Below are 15,448 nucleotides of genomic sequence, written 5' to 3'. Positions count from 1 at the left end.
TCTTTGCATGACATGTTTGACTCTTTCTAATCTAACTTCAACCACATCTTCTGTTTAAAAAAAAAAAAAAAAAAAAAAAAACATTTCATCAAGAGTTTTCCAGAATGTTTTAGAGTTCTCCTAACAATGATTTTGCCTGCCCAGGGATGAGCACTCGGATGCAAACATTTCAAAAAGCTCTCTAGAACCACTACCCTGACTTGGAACTCCCATGGAAAAATCCCTGAGATCCTGAAATGAACCTAATGGACATTCTTTCAACTTCATTGGTTCTACCAGCTATGGACCTGACAAGAAGATATGAAACTATCCACCATAAATAGTGAATATTTCCAGGGACCATATCTATCATGATCTGGGAGTACTGTTTTTACTTACCCTCCCCAGTGACAAAGAAAACCATTTACAAAGTAAATGAGAGAGTTGTCCTGGATCTTGACTAAAGGTGAGGTCCATAGTTTTACTCATTAAATCTTATTTGATTTAAATATTACACTTATTCACATAATACTCCTCCATGTGTCAAATGCCACCAGTAGCCTTAGAGGATATGCAAAGTGCACTGAGTATATAAAAGGAGCAGGCTCGTTGGCAGACTCACAAGGAAAAATGTTTAGTGAAACTTTAGTATTCATGAACATCTGCCTTGTACTTTCCCACTGTAGTGCACACCATCCCAGTGGGTTTGCATTCATTATTAAATACACTACTCTTCTCTCTCTGATGACAGTGTCAATCTATGTAACCTTGTCCTGCCTTAAATACACATGGAAAAACTACCAAACCTTGCTGAAAGAAGCATATTGATATTATAGGAAGGATTTTTGTATATAGTGAGGTTCCAAAGGAAGAACTTTCTTCTCATTCTGGTAGTTGATAAGCTCCCTGATGTCTCTGCACAGGCTATCACATCCCTCAGTCAGCTAGAAGAAACAGAAAGGCGTCAGATATTGTGAAATAGGAGATTGTGGAAGGAAATAGACCTCAGTAAAATTGTACTCTAGGTAAAAATGCCTCTAGGATATGGTGGGGAAGTAGGCAGAAAAGTTTTTTTGTGAAGGACCCTGCTAGTCAAAGAGTTCAGCTCCTTTGATAAAGCAGATTCCATTCTAACAGCTTACCTCTGCTGCTATAACCAGAAAGGGGCCATATTAGACAAGCAGGGATGTCAATGTTCTAATAAAAATTTATTGATAAAAACAGCCAAGTAGATTTTGTCAGTTGGTGGTATTTTGCTAATACTTATGATGAAAAATCAGTCTCATTCTGGCATTAAATGGTCCTTTTTTTTAAGACTGAGAAAAATAGATAAGTTTTGACAAGTAAACATAAAAATACAACATAATCCCCTTTCCAAAATTTATAAGCAGGACTCTTTAATACATCAAAAGAACACACTCACAAAAATAAGTCACCTCTGTTTGTCTGTTGCCAGAATCTAGCTTTTCCTTTGGACCTTCTTATTTTTCTTCCCAAAACAGGATCCCAAGTGATGTTGCCTCATTCTAAGTCAGTTTTATAAACCATGTAACATGTCTTAATACAGTGTATGGGGGAAAATAAAAGTTAGCCTTAGATTTCTTTTGTTTTCTATGATTACTGTTGTACAGATGAAGGACATAAACTGTAAATAATGTATATTTAATAAAGAGAAAATTTTGTATGATTTTGTGTGGAAAACAAATGTGTCTTGCTGTGTTTTCTTGGGTTAATGAAGAGTCAAACAATTAATCCCTCAGTTCTCATTCACATTCCTTAGACCATTAACTCTCAGACAACTTGACCTGTGGGGTCGCTGGAGAACCATGAACTTCTCACTCTCTGAGTTTATTGATTTCAGCAAGCTTGAAAGTGCTGTCATGGGCTATCTCACATCGCTTGGCTGAGCTACACCAGCCTGTATACCTGCTTCAGATATGTACAGGAGTAAGCTCATTGAGTTGTCAGAAGTCACATTTCATGTAGCTGTACTATTCTCAACTGCTCTTTTGAAACCCAGGGCTTGATTCTAAGACTAGGCCACCAAACACTCAGCACCTACCTTTTTATCCTTTTTTGTTCACTCCTTCTACACACACACACACACACACACACACACACACACACACACACATACACACTCCACACACTATCTATATTGATTTTAACTGAATTCTATGCATATAAGATAACAGGGGCCAGATAGAGGCACACGTGGTTAAGCACAAAGACCCATGCATGGATCTGGGTTTGACTTGAGCCCCTGCTCCCCACCTGCAGGGACAAGAGGTAAAGCAAGTCTGCATGTGTCTTTCTGTCTCCTCTTTATCTCCCCTTCCTCTATCAAAATATCTCTGCCTTATCTTATAAAATGGAAAAAAATGACCTCCAGGACAGTGAATTTGTAATACCAGCACTGAACCCCAACCACTAACATGGAGACAAAAAAAAAAAAAAAACAGCTAAACATGTATTCTCATGAAGTAGAGCTAATTTCATAATGCCTATTTATTTATTTGAGAGAGAGAGAGAGACAGATAGAAGAGAATGTGATGACAGCACTGAAAATTCCTCATACGGTAAGGTCTGGGCTCGAATCTGGGTTGCACATATGACAAGACATCCTAGAGAGCTATTTCACTGGTTTTATTTAGTTATTCAGTTCTTATTACTAGGGATTAACTGCTCCAGGCTGACTTTTTCAGATAGAAAGAGGAAGACACAGAGGAAAAACTGCCAGTGAAGTGAGACTTCCTTCAGTGTAGTGGGGGCTGGGTTGGAAGGTGAGTTGTGCACTTAACAAAAACAATGCATTAATACAGTTAAACTACCTCACCTTATATTCTTATCATGTTTATGGAAATGTATCTGTTGAGAGGTTATTTACCATACAGAAATCAAAAACTGATGTGTGTTTTGAATATGAGAGTAAGACTATCAGATTTGACTTTTATAAAATCATTTAATTCTGGGAAGAGAGTAAAACAACAACATATAGGACTTGTATTCTAGACAACCACTTTTCTTTTTTTTTTTTTTGTATGCTAGATATCCCCTTTTCAATTCTCGGTGTCATGTTGGTCATATCTGAGAGATACGCTTTGAAAGAAACAATTGACTTTTCAACAGAAAGCAGTCCAGGGACCAGGCAGTGGTGCACCTGGTTAAGCCCACATAGTGCAAGGACCCAAGCAAAGATCCAGGTTTGAGCCCCCAGCTCTCCAGCGCAGGGGGTTGCTTCACAAGCGGTGAGGCAGTTCTGCAAGAGTCTCTCTCTCTCCCACTCTGTCTCTCCCACCTCTCGCAATTTCTCTCTGTCCTATCCAATAAAATGGAAAAAATTGATGCCAGGAGTAGTAGATTCATAGTGCTGGCACCAAGCTCCAACAATAACACTGGATAAGAGAGATAAAGAGAGAGGGAGAGGGAGGGAGAGAGAGAGAAATCCAAGGGAAATGAGAAAAAAGAAGTCAATAGTTACCGCTTTTTTTTTTTTTTTTTTACTTCAGGTCATGTCCTAAGGACAACAGAACTGTTTAATTCACTTCTTTCTCCCTTTATTTTTATCCTTTCATTTCCTTTTCTGTTTCTTTTTACTTTATTGGGTACTTAATAGATTATAGTCCAATTGTTGGCATATGTATAAAATTTTTCATCTCCCCATGATGGTCTTTGACCCCTAACTCAGGTCCTTTTCTGCCATCAAGCATCAGGGCCTCAAAGCCCCACCCTCCAGCAGCCTTCCTTCCCAAGAGTGCTTTGTGGAGGTATAATATTCCACACTTGGTTCAAGTTATTTATTTTTTTTTCCTTTTGTTGTCCTTTGTTGTTGTTGTTGTTATTGATGTTGTCATTGTTAGGACAGAGAGAAAAACGGAGAGAGGAGGGGAAAACAGGGGGATAGAAAGATAGACACCTGCAGACCTGCTTCACTGCCTGGGAAGCAACTCTCCTGCAGGTGGGGAGCCTGGGCTCAAACCGGGTCTTTACACTTTAGGCCACATGAACTTAACCTGCTGGCTACCTCCTGACTCCCTACTTCAAGTTTTATTTTGTGCTTTCCTTTTTTTTTTTTTTTTTCTCTCTCACCACCAGGATTATAGCTGGAGCTCAATGCCACCACTATGAATCCATTGCTCCTGGAGGCTGTTTTTTTCCCCTATTTTTATTTTTTTATTAGATAGCATAGAGAGAAATTGATAATTGACACTGGATGGGGACAGAGGGAGAGAGAAAAAAAGACACCTGCAGAGGGGATGCTTCACTACTTGTAAAGCATCCCCTCTGCAGGTGAGGAATGGGGGCTCGAACCAGATCCCTGCACTTGGTAATATGTGGCCTTAACCAAGTGTGCCACTGCTGGGCCCATGTGCTTTCTCTTTCTATGGCTGTGTCTTAAATTCAGCCTATGAGTTAAGTAATCCAGTACTCAACCTTCTGTCTTCTCACTGAACATGAGACCTTAAAATTCCCTTTGAGAAGAAGCTAAGGGGATGATCTCATAATTTTGAATAGTTGAGTAGTTTTGAATTGTGTATATACCCTAATAATATCCTTATCCATTCATGTGATAGGGCATCTGAGTTGTTTGCATGTGTTGATAATGATGAGTGGATATGGACAGAATATATATATTTGCTTCCAGGGTTATTGCTGAGCCTGGGTGCCAGCACCATGAATCCACTGTTCCTGGTGGCCATTTTTTTCCATTTTCACTGGATAGAACAGAGGTAAATTGAGATATGGGAGGGAGAGAGAGAGAAAGAAAGATAGACGACTGTAGACATGCTTCACTACTTGAGAAGACAGGACCCCCCCCCCCCCCGCTGGTGTAAATCATGGGCTCAAAACTGGATCTTTGCACTTCGTAGTATGTGCACTTAGTAGGGTGCACCACTGCCCAGTATCCTGGGAAGAATTTTTACCAAAGAGACCCAAATAGCCAACAGTTCTAATTCAGTGGATTATCAGAGAAATTCAAATAACAATGAAATTCTACTTCACACCTGTGAGAATGTCATATGTTAGAAAGGACAGAAACAACCAGTGCTGATGTGAGAATCAAGGAACCCTCTATACTTCTGCCAGGAATGCAAATAGGTCCAGCTTTTATTGAAAACAGACTATAGAGATTTCTCAGAACACAAGAAACAGACCTACCTTATGACTCACTAATTTCTTTCCTGAGGATATGGCTAAAGGAAGTCAATGCACCTATCCAAAAGGTTCTATGTACAACTCTATTCATAGCACTGCAATCTGTAATAGAGCCATAGGTGTTAGCCATTGCAGATGTGTGTGGGAGGTTGATGGTGGTATGGGACCAAAGAAAGACTGCTTTAGGATGTTTAAATGGAACAAAGGTTGTGGGGACATAAGGTCCACTGTCTGGAAAATTCAGGCCATTATCTCCATGAGCATCTGAGAGGGTCGACCCTGAGCCCCTTCCTCACAGTGGGGTGTTAGGAAGGTCCCCACTGGACCTCATGACCTTAAGATGGATGGTATTTTCCAGACCAGAAGCCTTCTTGCACATAGTTCCTCGTTCCTTTTGAACAAACCATAAATTGCCATATATGGCCAACTGAAACCCACAGCAAATATCTTGGTTTTGGTTAACTGCCCCCTTCCCGCCTGCCCTGTGGTGCTTGTAATTCACCTTTAGAGAGAAGCTTGCCTGTGCATGGTAAGGTCATGACCAGACTTTATAAAGTAACTTCCCAGTAAAGAACAAACACCTGATAGGTCAAGATTTAACTTTGCATTGTGTGTGGCTTAATGATTATCTTAGTCTTTTCCTAACCCCTGAGTACATCTACTTGCTTTTACACTCAATAAAGGAAATGTTTCCCTGAAGCTCTTTAGGAGTGGTGGTTTACTCTGCATGCTCACCCTTGTCAGCAGTTTCCCCAGGACCCCTGAAGTGGCTCATCTCCCCCTCCTCCACGATCGCTGGCTAATACTCAGAAGAGAACTGGCCCCCACAAATGGTTATTTTGAATTGAAAGAAATCAACAAGTAGAAGATTCAAGAATGGCATCTTGATTTTGCCTTTCTCAACTGTCTCCTCCACCTCTCTTTCCAAAAGAATGTTAATAATTGTACAGCCCCATTACTCAAGACCAGGTTTTACAAGGAATATATTTGATGCATGATTTTGACAGTCTCCTTTTTTCTTTAAATTGCAAAGATTCATTTTGTTCTTTTTCCCCCATCCTAAATGCACTATCTCCTTTCAAGAGACTAAAATCTCACTGGTATGACCAGATGGTTGTGTATGTACTTTGCTGTATAAGTACTTAAAATAGGTTTCTTTTTCTTACTAGTATCTTTTGTGTCTAGTTAATTATTATTATTTTTAAACAGTTTATTGATTTACATTTGTAGACACACGGGTAACATTTCTCAAATCCCTGTGGAAAGTGTCTGCAAAACAATCTCATCTTCAACTTATATCTCTTCCAACATCCTGCACTTAGTCCTCAGTCCTCAAGTTATTTTTAAAACCAATAAGAAAAGCAGAGGAAAAAATCTTGCACAATGATGCCGTAGACTAGAAATGTTTATGGGTTCTTCTTGAATATGGATCCTCAGGGAAGTTCAATCATCAAAATACCATCATATGGGGTGACAGAACAAAAAAAAATGAATAGTCATTGTTATGAGTTACTATGTTTGCTCCACCGCATACACCACCTCCCGACCCTGCGGAGTAGGTTTCAAAAAGGCAAAGTGAGGACTTAGATTTGGACTGAGTAGTAGAATTAGGTGACATGATATTCAGAAGTTTTCCAGAAAAAGAAAATCATGCATGTTTGTGAGTGGCAAAGTCAGCCTGCACAGTTGAAATTACAATGAGCCTGTATCACAAATGCAGAAATGTTGGCGATGTCACATAAGGTTTCTGTTGTTTTGAAGGAGAAATAGGAAGACTGGATATTATATGTTAGATAGAACTTCTCTGTTAGCTCAGTTCTGCCTGAGGATAACATTAGTATAAAGGTGTCTGTAAAGCTCCCTCCAGTTATAGCTAAAAGGTGTAAAGAAGACTGATCTTGGGGTTTGCTGGTGACACACCTGGTTAACTGCACATAGTACTAAGTGTAAGAATCTCCACCAGGATCCCAGTTCAAGCTCTCGGGTCCACACCTGCAGTGGGGATGCTTAACAAGCACTGAAACAGGTCTGAGGGTCTCTTTCTCTCTCTGTGTCTCCCTCTGTCTCCCCCCCTTTCTCAATTTCTCTCTGTCCTATCCAATAAAATGGGGGAAAAATTGCTTCCAAAAGCAGTGGATTCATATTGCTGGCACCAAACCCCAACAATAATCTTGGAAGCAAAACAAAATAATAAAATAAAATATCTCAGGTAAGGGTTGCAGTATTTCCCACACCAGGTCACTATGTTGCTTGCTATTATGTTTGCTTTAATTCTAGAAAGTCTGACTATGTTTTATAAAAGAGAAGGGATCTAACTTCCACAAAGACTTCACTTTTTGATTGATAAAGTCTGAGTGTACCGTGGCACAAAGAAAATTATCTCTGTAGGGCCCGGTGGTTACACACCCAGTGGAAAGTACAGATTAGAATGCAGTAGGACCCAGGTTCGAGCCCCCAGTTTACACCTGCAGGGGGAAAGCTTTGTGATTGGTGAAGCAATGTTGTAGGCGCCTCTCTGTCTTTCTCTATCTCCCACCTCCCTCTAGATTTCTGTCTGTCTTTATCCAATAGATAAAGATAATATGCAAAAATTAAAAGGGGTACTCCTCTGGGTTATTCAGAGATTGGACAAAAAAAATCAAATGAACTACAAAGCAGAGTATCTGTATACATGGATGAGACTCAGTCAAACTCAGCAACTTCCAAAATAGTTTAGGGACTATTTTTAATTAGCTTGATGAAGACAGAAGTTATTTGGGAAGAAAACATACAGAATGCCAGTTAGAGGTTATCTGGAAGGAATAATAAACACATATTATTTAAGCCACACCTTCACAAAGATCAAGAAATTAGATCATCCCTTTCATAAAATTCACTTGTAAAAACTTGCACAAAAGGTGTTTTACTTAGCCCCTTTTAAAGTAATTCCCATGAATCTAACCTTCTGACAAATACATATTTTGAGGTGGTAGATTTTATTTCCCTATAAGTTTAGCTGGAAATAAATACTTGCAAGGAGCTAAACATTGAAGAATAAGGAAAATGGACCACCATTAAATAGTACTGAGAAGTTTATTTGTATGAGAACAAATTCTGTTGGATTTAGATAAATTAAAACATGAATGTTCGTTTTAGGAGTCATTTATTAAGTACTGAGGGGAAAAAATAAAGGCAGAAGCAGGTAAGGGACAGGCATAAATTAAATCTCAAGCTAGTATAATAAGGTAGCATTCATGAAGCTACCATGGAGTAGCATTCATGAAACATTCATGGAAGCTAGTCAATAATGTTCAAAGTCTGTAAAATTTCATTCTCCAATCTTGTGACTTATAAATTAATAAATTTTATAGATTTATTAATTTACAAGTCACAAATAATAAAATTTATTAAGCATGGTAATCCTTATTTTTTGGAGATGTCAATCAATTATAAGTATAAAAATAGTTACAAGCAAAATAAAAAATTAAAAACAAATACTGCCAGAGATTCAGAAGATAGGGGCCAGTTAGTGGTACACCTAGTTAAGCTAGTTAAGCTCACACAGTACTAAGTGCAAGGATCTTGGTTCAAACCCTAAGCTCCTCACCTTCAGGAGGGACACTTCACAAGTGTTGAAGTAGATCTGTTGATGTCCCTTTTTCTCTCCCCCTCTCTTTCTCCTCTCTCCCTTCTTGATTTTTCTCTGCCTTATTCTATAAAATTGAAACAAAGTGCCACCAGGAGCAGTGGATTTATAGTGTGGGCACCAAGCCCTAGCAATGATCCTGGGGCGAGAGAGAGAGAGAGAGAATGAGAATGAAAGAGATTCAAAAGACAAAAATAAACAATGAATGGAAGATGGAATCCAGATATCCAAGTAAGTGGTCAGCCAGATGACTCCTCATCAAATATTATCTGTTGATATTTATTTCTTTATCATGTCCTGACATATTGAAAATGAGTGATGCATCCCACAGAATGTGTACTAAGTGAGGCATCAAAAGGGAACTCACATTTATTTATGCCTACAGTATCTTAAGTTGTAAAAAGACTGAACTAAGTCCACAGTTCTGGTTCTCCCTAAAGAGCTATTGAGAGACTTCACTCCCAATCCTTGATATGGAGTGCCTGATTCTAAATAATGAAATGGATAACTTATATTAAAGAGGGAGAGAGAGAGACAGAGAGAGACAGAGAGACCAGGCCAGGTGTTGGTGCACTTGCTAAAGTGCACATGTCACAACAAAAGGACTCTGGTTGATGGAGCCTCTTGTCTTCTGGAGTGGTGAAGTAGTGATACAGGTGTCTCCCTGTCTCTCTTCTTATCTATTGCTTCCCTCTCAATTTGTTACTGTCTATATCCAATAAATAAAGATAATGAGAAAAAAAACTTTTAAAAGGAGCAAGGAGAGAGAGAGAGAGAGAAAGAAAAGGAAAGCTTGAGGTGGGTGGGCAGTGGCACAGCTGGTTAAGCACACATAGCAAGGACTCTTTCAAGGATTCAGGTCTGAGCACCTGGTTCCCCACCTGCAGGGAGGATGCTTCACAAGTGATGAAGCAGGTCTACAGGTGTTTATCTTTATTTCTTCTCTATCCCCCGTCTCAATTTCTCTCTTTCCTATTCAATAAAATGGGAAAAAATGGCCCCCAGGAGCAATAAATTCATAGTATTGTCATGAAGCACCAGTGATAACCTTGGAGGAAAAAAAAAATGGAGAAGGGAAAGGAGGAGAATTTTTTCTATTGTGATGTAGGAGAAATTGACCTCACAAACTTTAGATCAATGAGTTGTGGCTTCAGAGTTTATTTAGGGCTGGATGATAGCCTATTATGTAAAGTTCACAGTTGACCATTCTCCAGGACACAGTATTCAATCCCCTGGTCCCCACTTATGTGAGTGGAGCAATGCTGAGCTTTCCAAGTGAACACAATGAATTCCCTGGTGGTAGACCTGGAGATGATCTAGTGTTAAAATAGTTTAGGTTCTTACTATTCTGCATTAACTGACTATATAATTCTTGTGAAGTTAAGGCCAGGAATTATTTATTTGTTTATTCATTCATTCATTCATTCATTTGTTCATTGCCTCCAGGGTTGTCACTGTGGCTCTGTGCCAGCACTATGAATCAAGTGCTCCTAACAGAATTTTTTTCCATTTTACTGTCTAAGACAGAGAGAGAAATTAAGAGAGAAGTGCAAAGTAGTGAGGGAGAGAGACAGGTAGACACCTGCAGCCTGCTTCACTACTTGTAAAGTGTCCCCTGCAGGTGGGGAGCTGGAGCTCAAACCCAGATCTTTGCACTGTTCTTGGTGCTTAGTACTGTGTGCATTTAATGGAACGTGTGATGCCCAGCCACCCTCACCCATTATTTATATTTTTCTGATGAGAATCTGGGAGACAGATTCTCCCAGATTTTTATCTTGGCCATATCTTCATAGATAAAAAAGTGAATGCAGAATGTAAGTTATGTACAATCAAAGGCAACATAGTCCTATCAAATTAGTCTTCTCACGAAAAATAGCTTTATCTATAATATGAGAAAACAATAGCTCTTTAACAGTTTTATTGCAACTATCAGAGATAATAGCTATAATGTACTAGCCTGTATGAAACCATCAGTGATTGCTGTTTTATGACATTATTATTCTAGGAGAATATTTGATTGATGCCAATTCTCTTGAAAAATCCGGTATCTCACCCACAGTTAAGGCTCTGGGAGATAAGGGCAAGTCGTCACAATCTCCAAACCAAAGTGTCAGGGAAGTGAGGACTGCAGGCCTGCTCTTTCAGGGGCCTGCATGACTCTGTGTTCCCAGTTAATGACATTTCTCTCCCATTCAGTCAAAGGCATGCTCTAGGACAGGAAGTGGTTCTCTAAGTCCTATTTGAACAGTTGGAGCTCCTCAGAGGATGCAGCTAAAGTGTATTTGCCTTTCAGATGAGTCAGTGCTGTCATTAGTGCCCAGGTTTCCTCCACATGGATGCATTTCATATTCTGGACTTGGCTTTCCACACTCTGGGTATGATGTTGTCAATTGTGTCATATCTAGCTCAAGTACTTTCAAAGTGTTTTCAGCCTGACTCGGATGTGCAGACACTGCATGATCATTTATCTGATCTTACATAAGGACTAGGGAAATGTGTGTTTTTTGAATCAACACACACACACACACACAGTATGATCAAATAAAGTTTTAAAAATGCATTGCTAAAAACACTGCACAATTTCTTCATTGTTGTTTCCAAGGTATGTGTCAAAACAAAGAAGATACAGAAGTTTACAGAGTGAAACAAGTTTAATGGGTGGTGATAGATAGCATAATGGTTATGCAAAGAGCCTCTCATGACTGAGCCTCTGCAGTCTCAGGCTAGAATCCTTGCACCATCATAAACCGGAGTTTATCAGTGAGTGCTCTAGGGGGAAAAAAAACATTAATGACACTTCAGAAGTGTAAAGGAAATTAAGTGATAACTTTTAATCCTAATTGTTTTTCATCTGATATGCTTTAAGGAGTCTTTTAAAATTGACTAGAAGAGGGGCCAACTGGTGGCACACCTGAGTGGGAACACTTTATAATGTCAGCATGCAAGGATCAAGGTTCAAGCCCCTGGTTCCCACTTATGGGGGGAAAGCACTGTGAGTGGTGAAACAGTGCTGCAGTGTGGGCTCGCTCTGGGTCCCCCTCCCATCTTGCCAGCTGAGGTGAGGGTCAGAGCAGCCTCCTAGGAGTCCTGGGGTAGCTCAGCTTCCCAAGGGCAAAGTGTGCAGAGAGACAGGGCAATCAGCTCTGGGAAAGCCTCAGTGGGACAATTCATTTATCGAAAGAAAAAGCAGTTAAATATATCCATAACTTAGGGGGAAGGTTGGGATAACCATTAACCCAAACATAGAGCAACACAATGCATAGTCACATTGACTAATAGACTGATCACAAGGAAACGGTTACCATACAAGGTTTGGTCACAAGCTTTACTATGTGCATTTTTATGGAGGTAAATTGCAGGCACTTAGGGCAGCGGAGGGGAGGAAAGGGAAGCAACCTGATTGAAGCAGCAGTCAGGTTGTTTTCTGGTGGTTTTAAGGTTAACTGTACACAGTAATCGATGGCTTTTGATTAAAGAAGAAAAGGGGGAAAGATGGCATGTGTAGAAAGGCACCCATGTCCAGGGGTCCAGTCGTCATAAATTCGAGAGACCAGGGAAACCTGCCCTTGTCTCGAAAGGAGAGTGGGGGTCAACCCTCTTGGACCTTATGGAAACAATGGTCTAGACTTTCTGAGACAGTGGACCCCACTCTCCAACACTGCAGGTGTCTCACTTTCTATTTCCCTCTCTATCTCCCCCTACCCTCTATTCCTGGCTGTCTTTATTCAATAAAGATAATAATTAAAATATATTGAAGAAACAATGAATGGGGAAAAAAACTGCTAAAAGCTTTTAGAATTTACACAGTTCTCTACTACAAGGAAACATTATTTGTTACATGTGTGTTTGTGGATATACATGAACAGTATGTATATATTTTCAAGATAATGCTGTAATATGCACAGGCATTTTCAATTCTTCTTGAATGTTAAACAGCTCATTAAAATTCAATATGCATAATCATCTGTAAGTTGGCACTTGCAAGGTTCTTGTCAACATTGATATGAGCATATTTGATTGCAGTTCAGTTCTATACAGTGCTTGCCAAGTTGTTACAATAGAAGTCTACTCATAGATAGGTAGAAATAAGTAAAGAGGTCCTTATTATTATTAGGTTTATGTCACTCAAAAGCAGACTGTTGACGTTTCCTTACATGATAGGCAATGTTCCTTTTGAGTGCTTGATTTCTGTCTCCCATCCATATTTATGCAGGATCAACATTAGCAGGTGAGTCTCCATGTGGATCTGCCAGCTTAGAAATTACACTAATTATGGTCATTTCCATGGTTATGTGTGGGGAAGCATTCCTAAGGCTTCTTGTATACATATTTATTTCCCCAGGTTCATGAAGCAGGCAAATGTGGAACGAGGATGTGCTGAGGAACCAGGGACCCCACAATGGTACAGTGTCAGGAGGGAGGCCAGGTTGGGGTGGTGGAAGTGGTACCTTGCTGCATGAAAGTTTGTTGGGTTCAGCTGGCCTCCCAGGGCCTCTATCCTGGAAAGAGCTAGAGAGAATTCAAGTAATGCTTCTGAGGTTGCTCATACTTAACTCTACTGTAGAATAAAATTAGAGGGAACACTTCAAGAATATAAACAGATACTAAAATTTATTGTTGAAGGGAATTCATTTGAAGCTGATATTGATACCAGTAGAGTTTTACTAGGAACCATAGGGATTGTTATGTGTAGGAAAAATAATCCAGTTCTATAGGTTCTTCTATGACTGAGATCTGGATGTGGTAGACCAAACAGCATTAGGTAGGCCAGCAAAGGAAAACATGAAGTTAATCATGTGCACTGGTTAATCTCTAAAGACCATGGCTACGCAATTCTCTCTCTCCCCCTCTCTTTCTCCCTCTCTCCTCCAGTCATTGGAGCTCCCTGAAACTACTACAAAGCCACAACTTCTGTTGGCCCTTTTTTTTTTTTCATTTCACCCAATAGAACAGAGAGAAATTGTGGGAGGAAGGGAAGAAAAAAAGATATCCACCTTCTGCACCCCATAATTATCCTGGGTCCTTACTCCCAGGGGGATAAAGAAGAGAAAAGCTTTCATGAGAGGAAATGGGATACATAACTCTGGTGAATTGTATGAAACTGTACCCCTTTACTCCTATGGTCTTGTCAATATTTCCATTTTATAAATAAAAATGTAAAAAAAGAAAAAGAAAGAAAGATATATACCTGCAGACCTGCTTCACTGCTCATGAAGCATCCTGCTGCAAATGGGGAACCTGAAGTTCCAACATGGGTTTTTGAGTGTATCCTTCAGTGTATCCTTGAATGTATCCTTGTGTGTATCTTTACACATAATACTATGTGCACTTACCCAGGTGTGCCACAGTCTGGCTTGGACACACTGTATATTTATTTATATTCATCTTAGGAAGTTGAACAAGTTGGTGCGAGGGTGTCAAGATGCTTGACATGTCAAACATACAGGTCAAAGGAAGTCACAAGCTCTTCCTTTTTAATATGTATAAAATTTTTTTTTTAGTGGTGCTCACTCTGATGTACAGAGCTCACCAGTTTCCTGTAATAAGGATTACAGCTAATATTTTATAATGAGGCTGTATACTGTTCACTTAAAAAACTGGGGTCAATGAAAAATATTTTTGGCACACAAATTTACAACCAAGTAAAAACTAGATGTTCCTTCCAGTGGACATATAGAATCCCTTCAGTTTCTTGGGATATCTCTGATGTGCTCATCTAATTGTATCCTCCAGTTTCTATGGCTCTTTTCTGTGCAAAAGACCTAATAAGTTTATTAAATAAGTTTTATGAAATGGACTTAATTGTGAACTTCCAACTTGGTGAATACTGAATTTGATACTTTCTCTGCTTACATTTTAAAATGCTCTGAAAATTACAAATCAGGCTGTCCTTGAAATGTAACTTACTCTTTAAATCTTCTATTTGGGTTAATGGTTTACAGTACAGTTAATGACCCATTGGTAAAATTTATCTTTTCCCCATTGTAGGTGTCTTAAGAACACTCTCAGTCCCAACTTAGGTCTTTTTCCTCCATCACGCACCATACTATCTATCTTAAGTCATTTATCCCAGGATCAACTTAATGGCCATCTATATGAAATAATGGGCATGCCTATAATTTTAAGTTCATGAAAATATCTTTTTAAATTTTTATTTACATATTTTTGATAGACATAGTGGAAAATCAAGAGGGAAGTGGGGAATAAAAAGGGTGAGAAACACCTGCAGCACTGTTTCAACACTTGTGAAATTTTCCTTCTGCAAGTGCTGAAGCAGGGCTTGAACCAGGGTCCCTGTGCATTATAAAAGGTGCACTTTACAGGGTGCACCACTGCCAGTCCTATGAAGAGATACTCTTAGGTACTTACAAAAATCACTCTATAGTGTTAATATTCTATTTATGGTACTATAGTTATTGTATATTAACCTGAGAGTAAACATTAAATTACTCCATTATTTATGTATTCAGAAAACATCTTTCCACCATTTCATAATAATTTAAAAAAACATGATGAGAATGATTGTAATGAAAAATCATTTAAAACACTTTTCATGTTTAAACTTTTATTTTTCCTGTCTTATTATTTTGTTATTTGTTGTTAATAAAGCTAAATAATTTTTATTTTATTTTATTTGAATCAAGGGTTATCTCTGGGGTTCAGTGCCACACTATAAATCCACTGCCC

Source organism: Erinaceus europaeus, chromosome 18, assembly GCF_950295315.1.
Source record: "Erinaceus europaeus chromosome 18, mEriEur2.1, whole genome shotgun sequence".
NCBI lineage: Eukaryota > Metazoa > Chordata > Mammalia > Eulipotyphla > Erinaceidae > Erinaceus > Erinaceus europaeus.
The sequence above is the reverse complement of the archived record's forward strand: the minus strand, read 5'-3'. Positions refer to the sequence as shown.